The 22,510-nt window shown below is 37.6% G+C and overlaps 2 long non-coding RNA genes across 2 annotated transcripts in view; one reads left to right on the top strand and one right to left on the bottom strand.

Annotated features, from left to right (window-relative positions):
- Positions 1-7,823, top strand: part of LOC143670172 (uncharacterized) — a 34,125-nt gene extending 26,302 nt beyond the window's left edge. The window contains exon 3 of the long non-coding RNA XR_013169290.1: positions 7,704-7,823. This is a non-coding gene — a long non-coding RNA (uncharacterized LOC143670172). The remainder of the gene's footprint in view (positions 1-7,703) is intronic.
- Positions 1-22,510, bottom strand: part of LOC143670173 (uncharacterized) — a 172,627-nt gene that overhangs the window by 66,061 nt on the left and 84,056 nt on the right. The gene's annotated exons all lie outside the window — the stretch shown is intronic.

Consider the following 22,510-nt stretch of genomic DNA (forward strand, 5'->3'; position numbering starts at 1 on the left):
TACCTTTTTATCCAGTTGTCCAACTTTTGAATCTTGTGATCACTAAAGCAGCCCCTGATGTTTATTAATGAAGGTTCTGAGTCAGCTCAGACCTAACCTACCCCAAAAACAAAGTTATCTTCATGACCGAGACTGGATCTAACCAAAGTGCGTCTGCCTGGCTTGCGCAGTAGCTTGGCTTTTAACCTACAAGTCACCTAGACCTCATTATAATACTCAAAACCACACCCATCATCATATGAAGGCTGCCATTTTCCCTCATATATTCTGTGACTAGGTATGTAATCCATCTGCACACGTCCAATAATTAGATCACTTCTAATTATATCATCTGAGACCACTGCGCTCATTATCCTAAACCCTGCCCATCTTTTAATGCTATAAAGCCATCAGAATTACTACAATTCCAGGAGAAAATGTTTGGTCTGATAGGTCATCTGCTCTCCTGGTTCACGCCTAACAATAAATTCTTTCTCTCTTTGAAACCCCTGAGTCTCAGGAACTGGTCATTTGAGCACATCGGGCAGTGAACCCACTGCCTTTATCTGGTAGCACTCAGGCACTAGCACTAGCCTCCCCAGGCAGGGCCAGCCCATCTGAGTTACTCAGCCAGGAGGCACACTTGTAGACTCCACAACGTGGTCCTTGATTGGATTCTCACTCAGCATGGACCTGGTCTACATAAATACCCAATAATTCTTGCATTAAGGATGCAAGGAGAAGTGACCCAGGCTCAAATCCTCAGATCTGAGGAGAGAGGGGCAAACAGCCGTTGCTTCTCTGCAACCAAACACTGGAGACCCATGGGGATGGGGTTTAGACTGGGCGTTGACTCGTGACACAGCTCTTCACCACAGGGCAGCCACACTTGTGCTCTCATTTGATAGGTCAAAAATCACATGGGATCAAAGCTGTGCTTCCTCCAAACCAGCACAGATTCAGAAACTTACCCAGCCAGGCACTGAGCAAATAATTGGGAATATAGTTATGGATGAGAGAAACTTTCTAAACTCCGTAAGCTGTCAACCACTCAAGGAAACCTCTTTCTCCCCTTCCCTCGCTCCCTGTTTCTGTTTCCCTCTGCATATCACCTGCGTGTTTATAAACTGAATGGCTCCCTCGGACAAATGCTTTTTAAGAGCAGGTATATTTGGATGATTACGTGATATGTGAATATATAACATATATCAATGGAAATAATTTTAAAATGATCAAAGAAGGCCTGAGGTATAAAAGAGAAGATAAGATTTAACAAATGAGTAAGACTGCTGAATCATTATATTGATGTTTCTTTTAGTCTCTATATCTTAGAGAAGCCAGAAGGAAAAATCTAAAATTGTGGAACTATAACCCGTACCAAACTCTGAAATCTGTTCTGTAAATAATTGTTGTGGTGTGCTTTAAAATTTGTTTTTGTATGTGTTATTCTTCATATTTAAAAAAAAAGGGTACATTACAATGTTGTCAAGACTTAACATAATTCCATAAATGATAGGACAAAAAAAAATGCAAGTGAGCCCATTTGTATTCAGTTGAAAGCTTATTTTCCAATAACAAAAAGAACTTGCTATGTCTGCTGATACTAAGTATTGAGTGGATTTTACACACTATTATGTATGTATAATAAAACAGGATGAAAGACTGTAAACAAAGTTAATTAAAATATATCCAGTCTGTAAGGAGACAGCAGGTTGTCACAATGAGTTTTCTAGTAAAAGACAAAGGCAATTACGATAAATAAAAACTTCAGGAGAGTATTCAATGCTGAGCTTTAAAGACCTTGGCCCAAAAGAATGGTACATAAAATTCCAATCATGACCTTCCAAGTTAAAGGACGGAAATTTGTTGTTTCTTATAAAACTAAAAATCCATTTCGCATATGACCAACCAATTGCATTTCTAAGGAGATACCCAAGAAAGTAGAAACAAAAATCTCCATTTTATAGGAATGTCAATCGTGGTTTTAGTTTTAATCGTCCAACAGTGAAAACTCTTCGGATGTTTATCGATGAAATAAAAAACTTGTGCTGTATTTATACAGTGGACTCCTTATAAAAAGAAATGGGCTATAAATTCACACAGTGACGTTGCATCTCTTAAAACACACTCATATTCTGACATAAAGAGGCCTTTGCACAAGAATATACAAAAATTGTTTCCGTTTGAGTGAATTTTGAGAACTAATAGAGCTAACCTATGATGGAGAAAAATAAAAGTCAGAACTGGGTTTCCTGTGTGGGGAGGGGTCTGGACTGCTAGGTAATTGCATAAAGAACCCGGTAGGATGAGCTCTGGAGGATTATGTGATAGAAGTACATGCTTTGCCAGTAGCCAGACACACCCAGAAATTGGATGTTTTACCTGGTTACACCGGCTTCCCAAAATAAGACAAACTGTAAGTATTCCCAATGTGTACCCTAAGTGGTTGGCTGCCTTCTGTTTTAAGGATGGATGGATGCTGGATAGCTGTATGATAAACCAAAGCAAAATGTAAATATAAGTGGCTGTTTTTCCTTGTCATGCACCATGTGTGGGATTGTCCTCTAAAGTCTAAGAACTCTTTACAAACTAGAGCAAAGTCATTTGACTTCTGGGTTTGGTGTTACAGTCAAATGGCACCACAGAGCTGGAACCTGCCTCTACTGCCCGTTGGTAATTTTAAAGAAGATGACCATTTAGCTGACCTGGGCAAAGCTTCAAATTGGTTAAATGGGGACACCCAACTGCAGCACTATACTTTCAAATTTATGAGCCCACAGGCAAATCTCCAGCATAGCTTTGTCTCATGGACCTCACAAAAATAGGAACCTTTGAAGTATGAGGTTTTGGCATCATTTCATCAAATGATTGTATACCATAATGGACTTTAGGTTTCAATGCCTCCTCATACATCTAATATTAATTTAACTGCCCCCGCCCCCAACTCACCAAGGCTATGTGTTTAACTTAACACCAAAAAAAAAACATTTTTGCTGTCCTTGTCGAGTTCATCCCTGTTTATTCTGATTCCTAACTTAATTATGGAATTTTATGCCACCACCAGCAACCCCTCAGAGAGCTGTTATATAATGCAAGGCATTTTGATACAAGAAGTACGTCTCTATATTTTGTAGATTCTTAGTAGCTATATGCCATGATCACTATCTCAAGTAAGCTACAAACAGTAAATCATTACTAAAAGTTCCGTGAAACAAGTCATACTTGCAACAAACCCATGTAACATTTATGCATGTGTTTATGTGGTCATTTCTCTCTCTCTCTCTCTCTCTAATACAGAAAAGATTGGTTCTACAGTGGTGGGCTTAATTGTGAGGCATTGCAAAGTTCCTAAAACAAGATGATAAAATATGTATATAAATCATCATAGTCTCTGGTAATAAAAAAGCCCAGATTTATATCTGTTAATAGCCAATTTAATCTCAAATTATTACTTTTTAATAGAACAATGAAACTATGTGAAGTGCCATATAAGACACACAGCTCTTTTATGTTTTTCTGATCTATTGAGGTAGGTTATTCATGAAGAAAACCATTTTATGGACTCCTTCATTCTGTGATGTCTAACTACTGCTCTGGCAATCTTAAAACAGCTAAGATTAGTGCAACTGCCCTAAATATACCTGGATAAAATGTTTCATGGGAATGTTTTTGGAAACGGTTCCATCAGGATGACTTATGTCGTTTATATTCTAGTTATTGGGAATATACCCCTGTGAACTCTAGGGTATCTCCTTTTAACAGGAATGCAAGAAGGGAGAAGGGACCAATTTCCAAAGCTGTTCGGATGTTTTGTTTCATTAAATCTTAAGTGTGCCTTAAATCTGTACAGAAATTAAGTCTAGCTGCTTAAATAAAGTGAACATTTTAAAAATCAGGAGAAGCTCCTTATTAAATTATACTGGGTGTGAATCAGAGAGCATTTGACAACCCTATCTGGCCATCAGAACTTAATAATTATGCAATAGCTTTACCACTGATATGGCTTTTTATTCAAAGGAATCAGATAAGTATGTAAAATTGTTAATTCCTAAGAAAAATCAGAGCTAGCTGACAAACATAAGAAACTCAACCCAAGTTTTTCAGCTATGTATTAGGTGATAATGTATATTTCTCTTTTTTTGTGGGGAGGTGCATATCCAGGAATCAACCTGGGTCTCCTGCATGAAAGGTGGGCATTCTAACCACCAAACTTTTCGTGTACCCTTGGTGATATGAAGAGAACAGCTCCATCCAAAATAACTTCAAAAGGAATAAAATGCTTAAGAATAAATGACATGATAGGTAAAATATCCATACACTGAAAACCACAAAAAATAGTTAAAAGAGAGTAATTACCTAGACTAAGTGAAAAACCTGCCATTTTCACTAGTGGAAAGGCTAAATTTGTAAGTGGTCAAGTGGCAATAGTTCCTTATTGATCCTCAGATTCAACGCAATCCCTTCCAGAATTCCAAATGGCTCCTTTTGTGGAAATTAACCTGACCTAAGACTTCAAATGGAAATTTGAAGGACTCAGGATAGCCCAAAAAATCTTGGGGGAGTAAAAATAAGTAAAGAAAGAAAGAATGGACAGCTTATACCTACTGACTTTAAATTATATTCTACAGTCATCAAAACAGTGTGATAGGTGATAGTTTTGCTATGTAGAGCAATGGATTGAAATTGAGGTCCAAAATAAAACGTAGAGATTTTTGTACCTATCAGCTTTTGAGAAAGGTGAAAAGACAAGTTAATGGAGGATGAATGGTTTTCATAGCCAATGGTACTGGGACAACTGGATAATTAGATAGAAAAGGATGATTTTGGACTTCTTTCTATACTACACAGAAACATTAACTCACAATGGATAGTAATAGACCTAAGTCTAGTATTGAATACTATAAAACTAGCAGAAGAAAGCACAGGCTAGTTTCTGATTTTAGGTTAAGGAATCACATGATGCCAAACACACAAGAGCCAAATGATAAAGTTGACCAGTTGAATTTCAAAGTTGAGTATCTGTTCTTCAAATAGCAAAGTGAAAATGAAAAGAAAATCCACAGACTGTGGAAAAAAATATAGGCAAATCATACATCTGATATAGGGTGTATATATATATATATATATATATATATATGATATAAAGGATGAAAAGCTCAAGGTGACAAATTAAATATTTGTGCTTTTAAATTGGCTTAAATAGGCATTTTTTCAAGGAATGGTCAATAAGGACATTCTCAACTTCATTATTCATTAGGGAGATTTACATCAAGCCAAAAATGAGATCCCATTTCACATCTCCTAGGCACCTACAAAAAAAAAGACAGTAACAAGTGATAGTGGAGACGTGAAGAAAGTGATACCCTCCTACCTTGCTGGTGTGAATATAAAGCGATAAAACCCCTTTGAGAAAAAGTCTGTTTCTCAAAAGGAAACATGTAGTTACCATAAGACCCAGCAATTCTACTCCAAAGTTTCTACCCAACAGAAGTGAAGTTGTGTCCACATAAACAACTTACACTTAAATATTCCTATTAGCATTATTCATAATATTCAAAAGGTAAAAAACAACCCAAATGCCTATTAACTGGTGAACGAACAGATGGTGGCCTATCCATACAATGGGATGTTATTTGACAATAAAAATTCACATTAAAAAACATGGTATGATTTATTTTCTAGAATCAAGTGTCTAGCATTAGCAAATCTAGACAGAAAGTACGTAAGTGGCTTCCTAGGGGTGGGGCGGTTGGAAAGATGGCAAGTAACTGCTATTTTGCACAAGGTTTTCTTCTGAGATGATAGCAATGTTTTAATATTAGATTGGGGTGATGGCTGAACAACTCTGTGAGTAAATTAAGGATTATTCACTTGTACTCTTAAAACTGGGTGCATTTTGAGAACTGAAAGTTATCTCAAAGTGTTTGAGATAAAATGAAAATAATAAAAATAAAAATGAAATGTTCCTTGTAAAGAGATATTTCTGAATGAATGAAATCTACATATTTGCATTTCCCTTGAATTCTGTCTTTTCTAACAGGTTCCTTTTCTAATAGTATGGAGTATGTCTGTGTACACATATGCATGCGTGAACGTGAGAACCAAATGCCATGATGCACACGGAAATGTTTGCGTCTATGAATCTGTAAACCATGATGCATATTCAGACATGATGAAACTATAGATTGCCATATTCTCATTCAAACCACAACTTGTAAATTTGTCTTTCCATATGACCATAAATAAGTTCTGCAAGTCTTCTTGGTTTTTCATTTGCACCATGTCAGCACAGCAGAACGATACACACTCCTTGCCATTTCAGAATTAGTTAAGGCAACAGCAATCCAGAGTTGTGTCACACAAGGTGTGTATAAATAACGTGCATTGTGAATAAGAGGTTGCGTATTGAGGAAACTCCATAGGTAGGTAATGGATGGTTCTTTTTGGGAATAAGAATCTCCTCAGTTTTAATTGCTTCCATAAACTCATAACTTCGTGATTATTACAATGCAGAGCACAGAATTTAATAACTTAGAAACATGCAAATATTAGCATAAGGAATAGTTTCTTTCCAAGAAGCAAGTGTGTTTTGCAATGACCTGAATACACCTCATTTTAAATTGTCTAATCATTATAAACCTCAACCTCGATTTTCAATTTATGAAGAATTTGATCTTATTACAATAACAATTTCAGAATTTAAAACTGAATTCTATCATGGTTATAGGTAACATCCAATTTTTAACAAGTTGCCATCCAAAGGGATAGAGTCTAAAATATCAGTTCTTCAACACTGTACTGTGTAAGCCTAAAATGTTCTAATTCTGGCAGAATACCTTATTTATTTTAATCCCTTTTAAAGTATACCATTGAATTAGTGAGGCTCTAAGGGAACTACTGAAATTATGTTTAAAAAGATAAATAGCGTTGGAAAGTTTAGGGAGGAAACCAAAATATTTCATGGGCCATTATGTTCACATATCTATTCAATACTCAATTATAAGAAATTGTGAAAATTTTACTATTTTCCATATTGGTTTAATAGGTTTACAAGACTTATTATGTCATGTTCACCATAGAGATTATAGTATTATATGAAAAGGTGTTACTTAGAAGTGATATATTTCACTTTTGGATATATGAAAAATTCTTGATGGTTGTAGAAAATTACTAGTTCTGAGTATATATTGATAAGACAATTTGGGAGGGTAGAGAAATTTTGACAATGTTTATGATGGGGTTTATCATGTGCAAAGAACAGAAAAAGCATACTATGGGAATAGAAAATAACCCTGGAAATTAGTCCTTGATCTAATACCATTTCCGTGATTCTAAGAAAGTTCACGTCAGACTTTACTTTATGTGACCCCTGTTTATGTTGTGATGTGTTCCAACAATCCGATTCCTACTCTAAAATCAAGCTCTACCATAATCATTTAAGTTATTCATGGATATAAGAGTACATAAAAACACTGAATTCACATATCATAAGACGCCAATGACAGGAATTTCCACCCATCTTATTCTCTAAATTCTAATCCCTGGTAAATGAAAGTCTACCTGTTTGACTCCTTTTATTTTGTTAATTTGATAGAAGACAAAGTATGTTGTTATGTTTCCATCCTGAAATAGCTGATAGCATAAAGTATTATATAATAATTAATATATAACAGCAACTATAACAACCTCCTAAATCCTAGACACAGACTATTTCATCTAACTAGAGCCCTGAATCCGAAATGGAAGGAGAGTGGGATGTTGTATGAACTCCAGATACAGAGAGCCTCAGAGGCGATTCACATTACCAAGGAGAAATGGAAAATAAGAGTGGAGGTCTTAGGAAAGTAATGGAAGAAATGTGAGTAGAAAGAATGCACAAAGCTCAGACTAACTGTGGTCAGAGGTAAAGAGCACACTAATGCCTCCATTTCCACTGTCGTTGTAATCAGTCTAAAGTAAAGCAGCAATGAGCACCCAAGTTTGAACTCACATATCACCATTTCATGCACGTGCCCCACATCACGAAGTGTTCCTGACCTTTGCTTCTCTGCACCCAAACTAAAAGCTACAAGCAAATCCTGTAAGTCTTGCACTTACAGTTCAAGTTGAAGTTTTGCCACCTCCATCTGTCCATCATCTCTCAACTGCACAATTGCAATGGCCTCTAAATGGGTCTGTCCATTGCCAAATTGCATGTCCATCTGGCCCATTACTTTCAAAAATCTTGAGTATTCCTTAGAACTATAAATTCAAACCTGTTATTCATGCATGTAAACTCCTGTGGCAGCCTCTCATCTAATCTGGATCTTCTGGATATGATCTAGACTGAATTCAGCCTCAGCCTCTATGAGAACATGGCACTCTATTCACTAATCTTCTCCATCGTCTTCTTTTACACCTCTTCCTTGAGGATACAAGGCATGCTCCTCTCCTGTCACTGACTGATGCAACTTTTCACCCTGCCATATGGAATTCTGTCTTGACTCACATGACATTGTCCTTTATTTGAAGAGTCTTTGCCTAGACATGTCTAGTGGACTTCCCAATCACTTTAGCTAAAACAGCACTCTCCTTCTGTGCTTAGCCCTCTACACTTCCCTTATCATGCATTACTATTGTATTTTGTTGAAACCCTAGGTATATATATTAATTTCCTCCTTCCTTGTTTTACCATGGCCCCTAGAAAGCACGGTCTGAGGCAAGGAATAGTGTTGACACTTAAGTGCAAACCCAGGCTGGTGAGGTGTGGAATAAAGAATAAACCAAGTATGGGAAGTCATGAAGCCATGCAATGAAAAGCAGCACATTGCCCTTTTTGGTCACTGCTTCCTGGAGAGCATCAAGATATATTGGCTTTGCAAAACGGAAAAGAAAACTATTAGTTTCTATTGCTGCTATAACAGTTTGTCTAAAATGCAGTGGCTTTGATTAAACGATTCACAGCTCTGAAGGTCCAAAAATACAAAGTGGATCTTATCTGGCTCAAAAAAAAAAAAAAAAAAAAAGGCTTGGCAATGCTGGGTGCTTTCTGGAGGATCTACCAGTCAATCTCTTTGCCTGTCCTATCTTCTAGTAGCTGCTCCAATTTCTTGACTCATGGCCACTTCCAGTCAGCAGTTGCTTCCAACCTCTGCTTCCATCTTCACATCTCCTTCTGACTCTCCTCTTCCCTTAGACTCTTGCAGCTACATCACTCACACCTGAATCATCTAGAATAGTCTCCCCATCTTAAAATCCTTAACTCAGTCATACCTGCAGAATCCCTTATGCCATGTAAAGGAACATATTCAGTTTCTGTGGATTAGGCTATGGACATCTTTGGGGTTGAGCAACATTTTCTGCCTTGCACAGAAAGGCAGAACTTTCATAGGAGAAAGTAGGGGGAATGTGTCAGTCAAGGTTCTGTACTCTCTCTTGCTTCCTGCTGTTCAAGTCTTACCTGTCATGTCATACCTGGCTCCTTCATGGCTTACTGGAAGGCAGGGGCAGTCATTTTTCAAGTTTTCCAAGAGGAAGATTCATGAGGGATGTGCGTGTACTGACCAAGCCCCAGGCTTCAGCTTTGACTTTTGGAAGCTTGAGGCCCTCAGCCAACTAAGGGTATACTGCTAGGCTGATGTGCCCTTTGGAAAGAAATCCGTGGAGGGAATCAAAGAAGTTGCATGGACACCTTTTGTGCCCAACACATGCCTCCTCAAGGATGGAAGTTTCACCGAGGTGGGTAGACATTGAATTAGCCATCACTGCATCTCTGGAGTCTGTATCCTTGCATAATTATGGAGTGATCTAATTCAATCGTGGTCAAGACTCTAAAACAACTTAGATATAAAGGTAGATCTATTCAGATAATAAGCTATACCTGCTTATTTCAAAAGTGTTTCCTCAATACCAAAAGAATGAAAAGTGGCTACCTGAAACAGGAAAAAAAAAAAAAAAAGAAAGAAGAAAAAGCACATACTTTTACTTGCATATTTCTAATTGCATTTAAGCAAAATTGTACTTTGTTATTCCAAGGTGAGAGAGCAAATGTGCGATATGACCTAAAGTTGTACCTAATGAAATTCTGCCTAATCAACCTGCTTAAACAGCCTGAATAGCCAAATATTTGACAGTACCATGAAGAAAAGGGAGAAGGGCTAGACAAGTGAGAGAATCTGCTGAGTATCAGGAGAAACAAGAGCATGAGAATGTTAATGCGGGAATAAACAACTTAATAGTTGGAACGCTTCAGTGTCCCGTTGTAGATTCCAGATATTAGCTTAACTGTATGAAAATTCAGTGTTGATTGAAACCGATTTGATTAGGTAAAATTGGATATCAAAAACATGGCCAGAAACAGCCTACTCTGAGAAATTTAACAAATGAGTTACTGAGCAGGCTTCAATTAAAATTCTTCATAGACTCTATGTACTTTGTTTTTAATGAGAAGATATGATGAGGAAATAATACACGAGTCACAGTCGGTGGAAGGAAAATTCATTTAAGGTCTCTGAAGTGACAAAAGTAAGGAGACAAAATGAGTGTGGTCATAATACTAATTGTGATAAATTCTTTAAGCACAGGTTTCATTGCACCTGAAGCTCTCTTTACTAAAAAGTAAACAAAAACACATTTTTTCTAATTGTACATGGAGGAGATGTTAAGGAAGTAAAAATAATCACTTGACCCAGTGCTCTTATCTTAATGATTGACTATTAGGATTGATTCTGAATTTGGGCATTTTTCCGTCTAGATAATTATGGTTCAAATGTCGGCCATGTCAAATTCCCAAATCCCTACCAAGCCATGTGATTTTCTGGGTCTCAAGGTCAGATCCTGAGTCCTGGACGAAGGCCATATATTACGATTCTTGAAAGTTGGCAGCAAGATCTGATAAATAGGCAAACAGCATAAGCTCTGGAATAGTTCTGTGAAGCTCAGCTTCATTTGTAATTATTTTTATAAAGGATTTATGATAAGGGAACAGGGTAATTTATGCTGCTATTCATCAGATCGTTTTTCCAAAATATTCTGAACATAAGGCTCATCTGGAATTTTCATTAAACATTACATTCCTCAATAAAGCATATTCTCCAGGGGAGGTGTTTGAGAATCTGTATATTTCCCACATTATATACACCCAAGTGAACCTATAAAAATGTGGTTAATTTGCTGTAAAAACAAAGTGACCACAGTAATGGAATCTGTGGATAATCAGTATTTTATCTACCAAGACAGGGGCGATTTCTGTAAAGAAGTATATGTGCAAAACCCTAACATCAGGAATTTTTAAGTCCAAAACTTAGAGATATATACTAGATGGGGATATTCTAGCAGCTAATTTATTAACAAACATTTTTTCCATAAGATTCATTTTAGTGGGATTAAGTAGAAAAATTTATGTCCTTTACATAAAAAGAAATAGCTTATCCCTGTATCCTCTCTAACCCCTTGTTAAAAATCTCAGAATGCTAAAGAAAAAACAAAAAACATAATAGAAAAGAAAGTCTCAGAATGCTTACGACATGATGATCTACCATAGAACGATGTACCATCTTCAAAAGTCACTGGTCACTCTTCTCTTATACGCCCCTGAGACCTGCTTAAAGGGCAAATAAAGTGAGGCACAATATAAAATATACCTGAAATCCAACGTGCAAGTCCAACCATTTCAAGGACAAAGATGGCATAGGCTTAAGAACCCTCAAAAAATATACAGGCATTTTCAACAGCTTTCAGGACTCATCAAAAGCTCTGTCGTGATTTGCAAGGACATTTTTTGAAGTGGTCAAGTGAAGAGAAGTCATGGGTGTTTAAAATAAAAACAGTGAGAAGATATAAGAAACTAAGTGGTGGCGGTCATAAGAATCAATTATTCGTCTAGGGTCACAAATCCTGATACTTTCCATTTCTTGACTTTCATACCACCCCGAAATGGATGCCTTCATGGGAAGTATATATTGGGTCAAACCATTGAGACCTCAAGCTTCTTAGAAACTTTGTAACATTTAATATCTGAACTCACAAGAAGAGGAACAACTATCAGACATTAAGAGCACATTCCAAGAGAGTCCATAAAGGGAACGCACTCTTCCCCGAATATTTCTTAGCCCACCAGTGAAAGAGTTGGAATATCAGCTTCCATGCCGCCATTACTAAAGCAGACCTCCACACTGCCCATGCCAATTTAATATGGAGCTGCTACTTTCATGAGCACCTCTGCAGGGTGAAGAACCCAAGTTATCCATGCCTACTTCTGATACAGGAGCAGCAATGAAGCTACTTCTCCACTTTGAAGACCCCTATGTTCTCAGATGACTACAATTCCCATCGTCCCTTCTCTGGGCCTACTTGACCTATTCCCTGAAGGTTCCTGAGACTCAAGAGCAATGCCAGGTGATAGAGTTGACATATAAGTAACTTTAACAGGGGAAGTCCTATCATGTGAAATCATTGCTTATTCCCATGGCTCCAGAGTGGTCTTATGTACAAGAGCCTCATTATCAACACTTTTATTTAAACATCTAATAGAGAAAGAGGCAGAAATCCAATCATACCAGCTTACTAAGTACCCCATAGAGGCAGAAAGTAATTCCGAATATTCCTGACTCATTAGAAACGGTGAGCCTCTTGCAAACGCATAATCAAGTGAACGACTCAAAGACAAACCAGGTTGGCATCTTTGTAATTGAAACTGGTGTGGACAGTTAAAAAATAAAAAAGAATATGTTGGTGTTAAACAAAAGTGCTACACCAATTAGTGCAAGACACGACCCCACATATATAGGTCTTGTTGCCCAAGAATGCCCGACCTCACCACCAGGAGCTCTGAAGCTGCTGGACATGTGGACAGCCCAGGTATCTGCCTTTCTAACAAGCTCCCAGGTAAATCTTATGCTCCCCTTTTACACCTTGATAACCACTGGTTTAAGAAATGGGGACTCTGAATTGAATAAAATATTTGGACATCTGATCAAATTAACACGTTAATTGCTCCCAGAATTTCTTGGGTAGAGCTAATCATCCAAGTTGGATATATTTCGGATCGACTCTGTAAAAGCAGTCCTCATACATTGCTGTTACTTCACCTCCGTAAAGTCATTACAAGATGTTTCCCTACTTGCTGAACACATTTTACATCTACAGAGCCAACCTTCCAAAAGTTTGTATTGTATTAAACAAGATTGTTTTTGCCGACTGTATTTGACTCTACATATACACACTTATAAATATCTACCTGGAATATATTTCCAATGCAAAATAAATGACCAATGGCATTATTTAGCATCCATTCAAGAGGGAAGTTCTAGAAAACCAGATAGTTGAAACAATGATAAAGCATGTTAATTAAGAAACAAATGTGTAGCAAAACTCTGGGACAAAGGATGTATGATTTCTATACAAGCTGTAGGATGCTCAGGATATATTCCTGAGTAGTTCAAGCCTAGTTTTATTCTGAATGGTGTGGGGAAGCTAACGACATTTCCAAAAGATCATTTACTATAACTAATCTCACATCTGCTTGTAAAAATTGAGCTAATCACTGCAATACTTTTTAAAAATGAAACAGATTAAAACAATTTTCCCAAATATACATTACATACATTAGATGCCACTCATTTAGGTCATCTTTTATAAAATTAGAAGTTTAAATTTACATTCCAATCAAGTCTTATATTTTTGTTCATCCTTTTCTTTCACCTCAATTCCTAATTCTGGATGACACCCAAGGTTAATCCTGCACAATGCATCTTTCACCTTTACTTCTAATACTGGGCAAGCCTCAGTCTGAACAGACAGGTTTAGGAGACATCTATAAATAATAGCCCCCAGGCATTTTCTATTGACTCATTCTCTTATGATTATTCAATGACAGTGTCACTGATGCACACATCAAAGATATATATACTATTATTTCACAAAAGTAATAGGCAGATTATTACTTTTCTCTTCCCTGAATGCTAGTCCCACAACATGAAGTTAATGCTTATATTTTTGAGAAATTCTATAGAAAGTTGTATAGGCTCAAAGAAACACTGCTATTCTTCCATGACTGGGGAAATTATCTCCTCATTTGTGTATTGAAATTTCATAACTATACTTGTTTAGGTATTTCTGAGTTTATTAGTCCATTCAAAGTCTCCACAAAGACAGGGACCAGCATTTCCCCAATAAGACTGAATAAAAATAAGGTGATTTTGTTGATGCTTATGCAAATGGGTCAATTATAAAATATGGTCTACTATTTCCAAAGTACTGATTATCAATGGTGATGTAGAAAGCAAACTTTGTAGAACAGGGTCTGAGATTGGTTCTCTGAAACAGAAATCCAGTACACATAGTTTATTTGGGAAATCATCCCAGAAAAGCCCAGGGGGACGAAGAGGGAAGTGAGACAAGGAGCCGAGCAAAAGCCAAGAGCCAAGCTGCACAACTTCACAGTAAGAAACTTCTGTCACATAGGAGAAGCATGAGGCTGCACTTAGCTCAAAGTGGCATTTGTATCCCCATAGTTGGAACTTGATTTTGCATCCTATCAACGTCTTTATATCTATTTCTTTCAAGAGGAAATAAGAGAAGATTGATTATATATTTAGAGACTTGCATTGAGAATGGCAGTAGATGATAACCTAGATGGATGATAGAACGACCCTCTTTGAGCCAACTTCAAGAAATAAGAGCTGTCAAATAAAAGGGGGAAACAAAAGCAAAATAAACAGGACAGATAGAAAGGGGGCTGGTCGGTGGGCAAGAAAGCAGCACTGCATTTTGGGCATCATTCGGCTGTCCCCAATTGTCACTGAATGTATCTGACTCACAACTCAAACTCCACTCTAAGGGAGACATGCCATAAAATGTGTGTCAAGTCTACCAGGAGAATCCTGCCCAGATAGTTGAGGCTGGAGGCTCTAAGTCCCTTCTTAGAAGCTAACGTTGACTTTTCTTCCCTTTATATTTGTTCATTTTCCCCTGTGGTCAGGGAAATGAGTGCCCTTAAATCTTGAAGGTGTCTGGCTTTTTGTCAATCTGCTTTCTCTCTCCACCACTGAAACACCCCTAGTGACCTTTCTCATGCTGCTTAAATTTTAATCGTTCAAGTTTGGGCATGCATCAGTCACTTTTGCTTAAGGGTCTTTGCACATGCTAGATCCTGTACATGTCAGTAAGTCTTGATTACATTATCTCACATTGTCGGTGATGAGTTTCCCATGACACAGCCAGTATCTCACTTCAAATTTTAACCTTAACAATCTAATGAACTTTAGAAATAAAACTGTGCTAAAGAAGTTTCCTGTCCAAAACAGATTGATGGAATTTAATATGCCACAAGATATTAGTCATTCTGTCATTGTCCAATACCATTTAATAATGCTGTTCTTTCTTTGGAGCCAGAGATCAAACGATGTTTTGGCTAGCAATCCCTTACAATACATACTGTGAGTGTATTGAAAGTCAAGGAAATATTGAAAGCCAAGGAAGCAGCGTGTTTCACGTTTAATTTCAGGATGAAGTCTTGAAATATTTAAATTCATTTCTTTGTAGAAGTCGAGACATAATATTTCACGTTTTTTTCCAACATTAAACGAAACTAAACTTGAATCACATTAACTTTAACAGATTGAGGAACAACAAACCCAAATCGTTAGCCATTTGTCTACTAATGGCTGAGTTGTGGTACCAAGTTGTTATAGTTTTAAACAAATGCCAACAATACATTGTAATTGTGTAGAACATCTTTTCGAAAGATTATATCCTAATATTCTGTATTTTATTTCCATTGACAGGGGATGGCAGGAATTAATTGCTGTCAAAATTTAGCATTGATAATACTTGAAGTTAATGCTGTGGTCCTTCGGCTGCCAATTTTTGCTGGAAACATTCATATTCATTGTCACCACAAAGACGTGTATTTTCTTTTACTTTCTCTTCTGGCTTAAAGGCATGTCTTCAATTGTTAGATGTTTAGCCAGAAGCTCAAATGATGAGTCATCTTCCTGTTCAGATAAATCTTTTCTATGTCCTTCTTTTATTCCTAAATTTTTAGTAATTAACTTGCTCTATTCTCTGTATAATTTATTAATTTGGGAATTGAGGCACTGATCTTTATAATAAGATCATGATGTTCTCTACAAGACACTTGAACGGAAGAATAAAAAAAGCATTCAGGAAGAATTTTCCATGAAGGGGCAACTTATTCCTTGGAAGAATTTTGGGAAAGATCGGCAACCACAGAACTGCACATGGAGAAAAGGGGTTGGGCCTTAATTTGGAGTTTTGCCAATGAAAGGACATGAAATATGAATTTTAGGTCTTATGGAGTATGCGGGCTATTTAATTAAAATTGATATAGGTGTTCAGTAAATGCAAAATAAATCCAACAGAAAATAACTTAGGTGACTGAAAAGTTCAGGCGAAGTCTTTTTACCTTCCATAGAAAAATCAGGGTAGCTTTTTTAAAAGATGGATGTAGTCCTTAATTCAGTGAAGGAATTTAGACTTGTTGATGTATAAATACATTCTTAGATTGTCATAAAGATAATTTAGTCCAAAAAATCCACTTGGATTTCTGGGTGAGACCCTGTTAATTATTTATACCTCAATTTGCTATTTCAGCACCTACCTGCCTATTTACTATTGTACCATATTTACTATTTTAGTAGTATCTCTACACTTTGTTACTTTCCTCGGTGAACCTAATCTACTTTTTTTTTCTTGGATTTCCCACTACTTTTTCTTTCTTTGATTTCCACTAGAGGCAAATGAATGCATTGGGGAAAGAATAGAAACTATGGCAGTTTTTTAACCTCTTTATTGTGGGAACATGTATACAACTCAACTTCCTATCCTAATCACATTCATATGCACAAATCAGTAGTATTAGTCATATTTTCAACATTGTGCTACCACCAGCAATATCTAATATCCATCTCCAAAACAATCATCACCTCCAACTGATGCATTAAGCCATAAAGCCACCACCTGGCAACCTCTAATCAATCTCTATAAAATCTGCTTCTAGGTATTTCATATAATGAGATTATACAACATTCGTCTTTGCCTGTATGTTTTAACACTGGTTATCCACTGCTTTCGTATCTTGGAAGTGGCTGTACAAATTATGCAGTAATTTAATTCAAAGGAAATACTGTATGGTAGTATAGTTTAAATCCCAGCTCTGTTAGATGAACCTTAATACACTTTGACTGAAGCCTACATTTACTTTATTTGTAGGATGGCCATATTAATTCCTACATCCTAAGATACTTCCTAAAAATTTTTTTAGCAGTTGTAAAGCGCTTAGTTCAATGTATTGTTTATTGTAATCACGCAAGAAATGGACACAGATCAATAATTTTATGAGTTATGCCTAATGAATAGGACATCCCAATAACTCAAAACCATAGATTTAGATACTGCAAAATTGGAGGTTTTGACTTTTAAGCCAACTGCCTTCCCCTCTACTTTTTTTCAGATTCGGCATGACGCATGGAGTGGAATATCTCCTTAAACACAATAGCTCGTATTAAAGTTTATTCCAATTGACCTCCCAGGGAGAACGGCTCTTCATATGACACAGTTTGACACATTTAAGATATCAAAATCACTGGGTCTCTTCCAATACACTCATTTCCAGTAACCATCTCTTTGTGTCCCGATTGAGGCCAAAGTACATATCTCTTCTCTCCCCAAAGAATTTCTATTAGTTAATTAACCCCGCTGGACCTGACTATCGCCTCCTGCATTCCCTCTCTGCTTCCAATGCCATGATCAATGACAAAAGTACACGTTTCTCTCCCTTCTCTGCCACGTCTCTGTTGTGTCCGCGGACAAATTACTCCATCATCATAGTCTCCTCTGTTGGAGAACAGGGGGAAAAGAATGCTCTACTCCAGGGATTATTGGGAGAGATGATGCAAGATAGGAAATGGTTTTAGCACAAACATAATAAGTATTCATCGAATATAGATTTACAAGTGACAAGGAAACAAATCACTCTGATCTGTGTTAAGACGAGTGAGAAATAAAATTAAGCATCAAGGCATATAATAAAGTATTCAGGGAATGTAAAGAGCATCTTTTTCTACATTATCCACATAATTCTGGCTTCAACGGCTGAACTCTAACAACCAGATGGCAAATGTTGATATTCACGACAGATGGTTTGCATATAGGATTCTTGTGTGAAAATATCTTCCAACGAAAATATTACAGGGATGAGAATTGTGACTATAACAACATTATCTTTTCACTTTTTGATACAAAACAAACTTGGATCTACGTACACAAACACACATACCAAAGCCTCATTGGAAATGGAATAAATCAGGTAAAAAAAAAAAATCAAAGTCATTTTCCCAAACGTAATTGCTCTGAGGGAACTAACTTAAGCAAAAGTATTTGTGCCATGTGGTATTTGTAGCAGGTATAAAAGACGTGTGACAATACTAGCACAAAGGGGGAGGGGGGTAAAGAAATGAGTCCACAGTGCTATAAATTCCTTAGCCTCAAGGTAAAGCAGGAAACATTATTTGAAAACAAAGTGATTAAAGTTCTTACAGAAACCCGACAATCCCTTCAGGACATCAGATCGGAATGAAAAAAAGACCGTATTTTATGTTGGCTATAAGGAACACTAAACAAACACAAAAGGTTAACGGGAAAACCCGACAAAGGAAACCCTTAACAAAAGCACTTAGAAGCAGCTATACTAGTAAAACTATTGCTTCTTCTGAATACCATCAGGAATAGACACGGCCAGGTAAGATAAAGAGGTCGATTATAGAAGAAGACATAAAAATCCTATCTGTGTAAGCAACTAACAGAGCTTGGGGTGGGGGTGGGGGGTGGGGGGATGGGGGAGGCCGAAGTCTGGGACTGAAAGGTGAAATGGGTAAATCAGCAGTGATTTGGAGAAACACACACTCCTCCCTCAGGAATTGAGCATGTCTGGCAGAGCAGCAGCGAAATCACAAATGACCTCAATTACACTGTCAGCCAACTTCACCTGCGTTATCCTTCAGCCTCTGGCCGGAAAACAGTACAAAATTCTTAACATTAACCGAAAAAGACCATATTCTGGACCATGAAAAAGTATATTAACCAAATTAAGAGACTGCAAACCCATGCCAAATGTGACCACAAAATACAACAAAATTCACTTATGAATCAAGGACAAAGGATACCTGGAATTCCTTAAAATTCTTAAAGTTCAAAGAACCTCTCTAAATAACCTTTAAGCCAAAAGAGAGTGCAGTGATATTAAGGGATCGAAAAAAAAATTAATGCCACATATGAAAATTTGAATGAATCTTAAACAGTACGTAGAAAACCTAACAGCATTAAATACATTAGGAGGATAAACTAAGTTTTTTCTAAACTACAACGTATGTTAATGCACCTTTAGAAAGTTGAGAAACAATTAGACTCAAAGCAGATAAAGGAAATATAATAGTAGAAGCCCATCAAGCTGGAAAAACAAAAGCAAACACTCATGGTATCAAAAGCTGGAAAAAAAAATTAAATGGGGAATCCTGTATCCAGAATAAGCACTGGGAACCACAAAAGTAACATACGACACTAATATCCAGTGAATAGTCACAAGAAATAATGGAATATTACGAAAAACCCTATGTTTCAAGAAGCTGACCATCTCCTGGAAAAATAATGACTAACAGTCAAGAAAAAATTTAACCTCAGCATCTGCTACAGAAATTGAAGTTAAGAAAGCAAGTGAAAGTTAACAAGCCTGAATCGTTTTATGGGTGAATCTCACAAAACCAAGAATTGATATCAATTCCACACAAACTCTTCCAGATCACAGGTGAGGAAGGAACCATGCAAATCTCCCATTAGGAGACCAGCCTTATTTGAACACCAGAAAGACAAAAATATGACAAGACAATGAAACGATAAACTAATCTCTCTCATGAACAAAGGCAAAAACTTAGAATAGTAGCAAGTTACGCTCAGAAATACAAACAAGTTAGAGCAGGGACAGTTTGTCCCAGGAATGCTGAGCTGACTCAGTACCTGAAATCAATATATTTCTCCTCAACTACACATTAAAATATATATATAGTTTCTTCCACAGATATACAAAAAGTATCTTACGAGATTTGCAACCATCCATCACAAGTCATCTTTTTTAAAGCTGAAAACTAATTAAAAGAAACCACTACAGCCCACTGACCAGGACTCTTTTAAGTGACCCACAGCTGCTGTCCCCTGTCCTTCAGTCCCAGCTTGTTCACCTGAAAGCGAGCCTTGCAGCTGTGGACAGCAGAAAAAAATCAACTCAGAGAGCGGGGAAAAAAATCAGAAAGACCCTCGAATTTCAGACAGCAGCCCTTTCCCATCACGAACACTTCATCCCGTGACCTTCTTTCCCCATGAAACGCCTTTCACACCTCTGGCCCTAACTATAAAACTTAACCAACTCTCTGCCTTTTTGGAGACTCGCTCTCCCCTGTCTCGATAACCTCAATAAAATGACCCTGACCAATTTAACCTTACCCACTCTTACACTCCTCTTACACTGCTGAAGGATATCTACAGCTAACACAAGAGAAAACAAAACCCGACTTTGAACCTTTTCTCCCAAAGGGCAGAAAATGGACAAGGATATATTCTATTCCCCCTCACCCTGTCCTGGGACTCCTCACCATTGCGAGAGGGCATGCAGAATAAAAGACATGCATGCTTGAAAAACGTAACACCGGCTCACAGGTCAGGGGAGGTGATTTTCACTTACAAAGTGCCCAATGTTGGATGCAATGATTTTGGTTTCCCAGCTGCCCTGGCAGATACCATGCAACGGGTTGGCTTCAATGACAGAAAATCACTGCCTCAGTTCAACCACAGAAAAATCATGGTCTCACGGTTTGGGGCTGGAAAATTTACTCTCTCCCTGATGGTGAGCCTCTCTTGTGCAGGGCGAGTTCTACTTCTTTCCTTTTGAGATCCTGCACACCTGAAACGTCCCCCAGCTTCCTCTTTATAAGGCCTTCCATCTTCAGTCTGAAACCGTCCCGATTCAATTGGCAGCACCTTAAGCAAAAGCAACACCTCAGAAAGGTTTATTTGCCAGGGGTTCACACCCAAAGGAATGGGTTCTAATTAAGGCCAGGTTTCTTCAAGGTATGTCATTCAATCTGCCACAGGAATATTAGCTAGAGACCAAATTTCCTGGACCTACTTTATTTTCACAGTGGACATTCCACGGAGAAAGCAGAAATACAAACACATATTTAAGAGTTGTGGCCTGTGTGACAAGGTACAACTCTTAAATAAATATAGATCAACAGATGTACTGAGAAGTAATTCTCCTATCATACTTTGGCATTTGAAGTTGACCACTTGGGCGCTTTGTATAGTCACACAAATGTGCAACCATCTCTTTTAGAATATTTTCGCCATCTTAAAAAGGAACCCCATATCCTTTAGCTGTTGCCTTCCTACCCAATAATCTACTTTTATCGCTGTAGATTCCTTCTCTTTTGGGCTTTCTCTTGAGTAGAATTGTGTAGCATTTGGTCTTAAGGGACTGGCTTCTTTCATTCAGTGTAATATCTTCAAGCTTCATCCATATTGTGGCAGGAATCGGAAGTTCATTTTTTATGGCCGAATAATATTCCATTGTATGGATGCACCGCATTTTGGTTACCCATATATCGGTTGGTATGGACTTGAGTTGTTTCTGTCTTTTGGTAGTTGGGAATAAATACACTATGAACAGTCAAGCATGACTTTTTCAGTGACATGTGTTTCCATTTCCCTTGGAATGACTGGGTCATTTGGTAATTCCTTGTTGAATCATCTGAGAAAACTCCAGACTCTTTCCAAAGCCGGTGTACCATTTCACATTCCCATCAGCAGAGTGTGATGTTTCTGATTTCTCCAAAACTCTTCCACACTTGTCATCTGATTGATTTCTGCTATTATGGAAATCACACACCCGTGAAGCCGCCAGCACTGTATTTATTATTTATTCAAGTAATTGCTTCTGAGGAAATCTCACCTGCCCCCACCTCCTTCTCCAGGGAAATCATGAATACACGCTCAGCAGCTGCTTCACTTTCCTCCAGCTCTTCCCCTACCCCCACCTCCTTTCCTATTATGTTTTCATTTACAACCTGGGGGAAAGAGCCAGTCTAAAGAAAAGGCCTAGCCAGATCTTAATTCTAGAAACCAGGAACAGCAGCCCCAGTGCTTTTTTTTAATCAGAACAGGAATTCTCAGTGGCAGGGTCCCCTCCCCTTGCGGTGGATAAAACCCCCCCTCACTCAGTATAGACTCATCTCTCTTCTCAGCAAGAAGTAGGACATACGGGGCTGAAGACCTGAACTTGGAGAAAACCTACAAAGAGAAAGTAAGAACAATTCAAGGGGAGAATGCTGAGAAGGCTCAAATGGTTAGCCTAGAGAGTATCTAGAAATAGCACTGGTTTGTCAAGTGGAAGATTTGGGGAATGAATCCTGCTCCCCATGAAGGACACGTTCAAGCCCAAATGCTTGATCTTGTGGGTTTGAACCGATTTTAAATAAGACCTTTG

This window comes from Tamandua tetradactyla, chromosome X (assembly GCF_023851605.1).
Source record: "Tamandua tetradactyla isolate mTamTet1 chromosome X, mTamTet1.pri, whole genome shotgun sequence".
Lineage (NCBI taxonomy): Eukaryota > Metazoa > Chordata > Mammalia > Pilosa > Myrmecophagidae > Tamandua > Tamandua tetradactyla.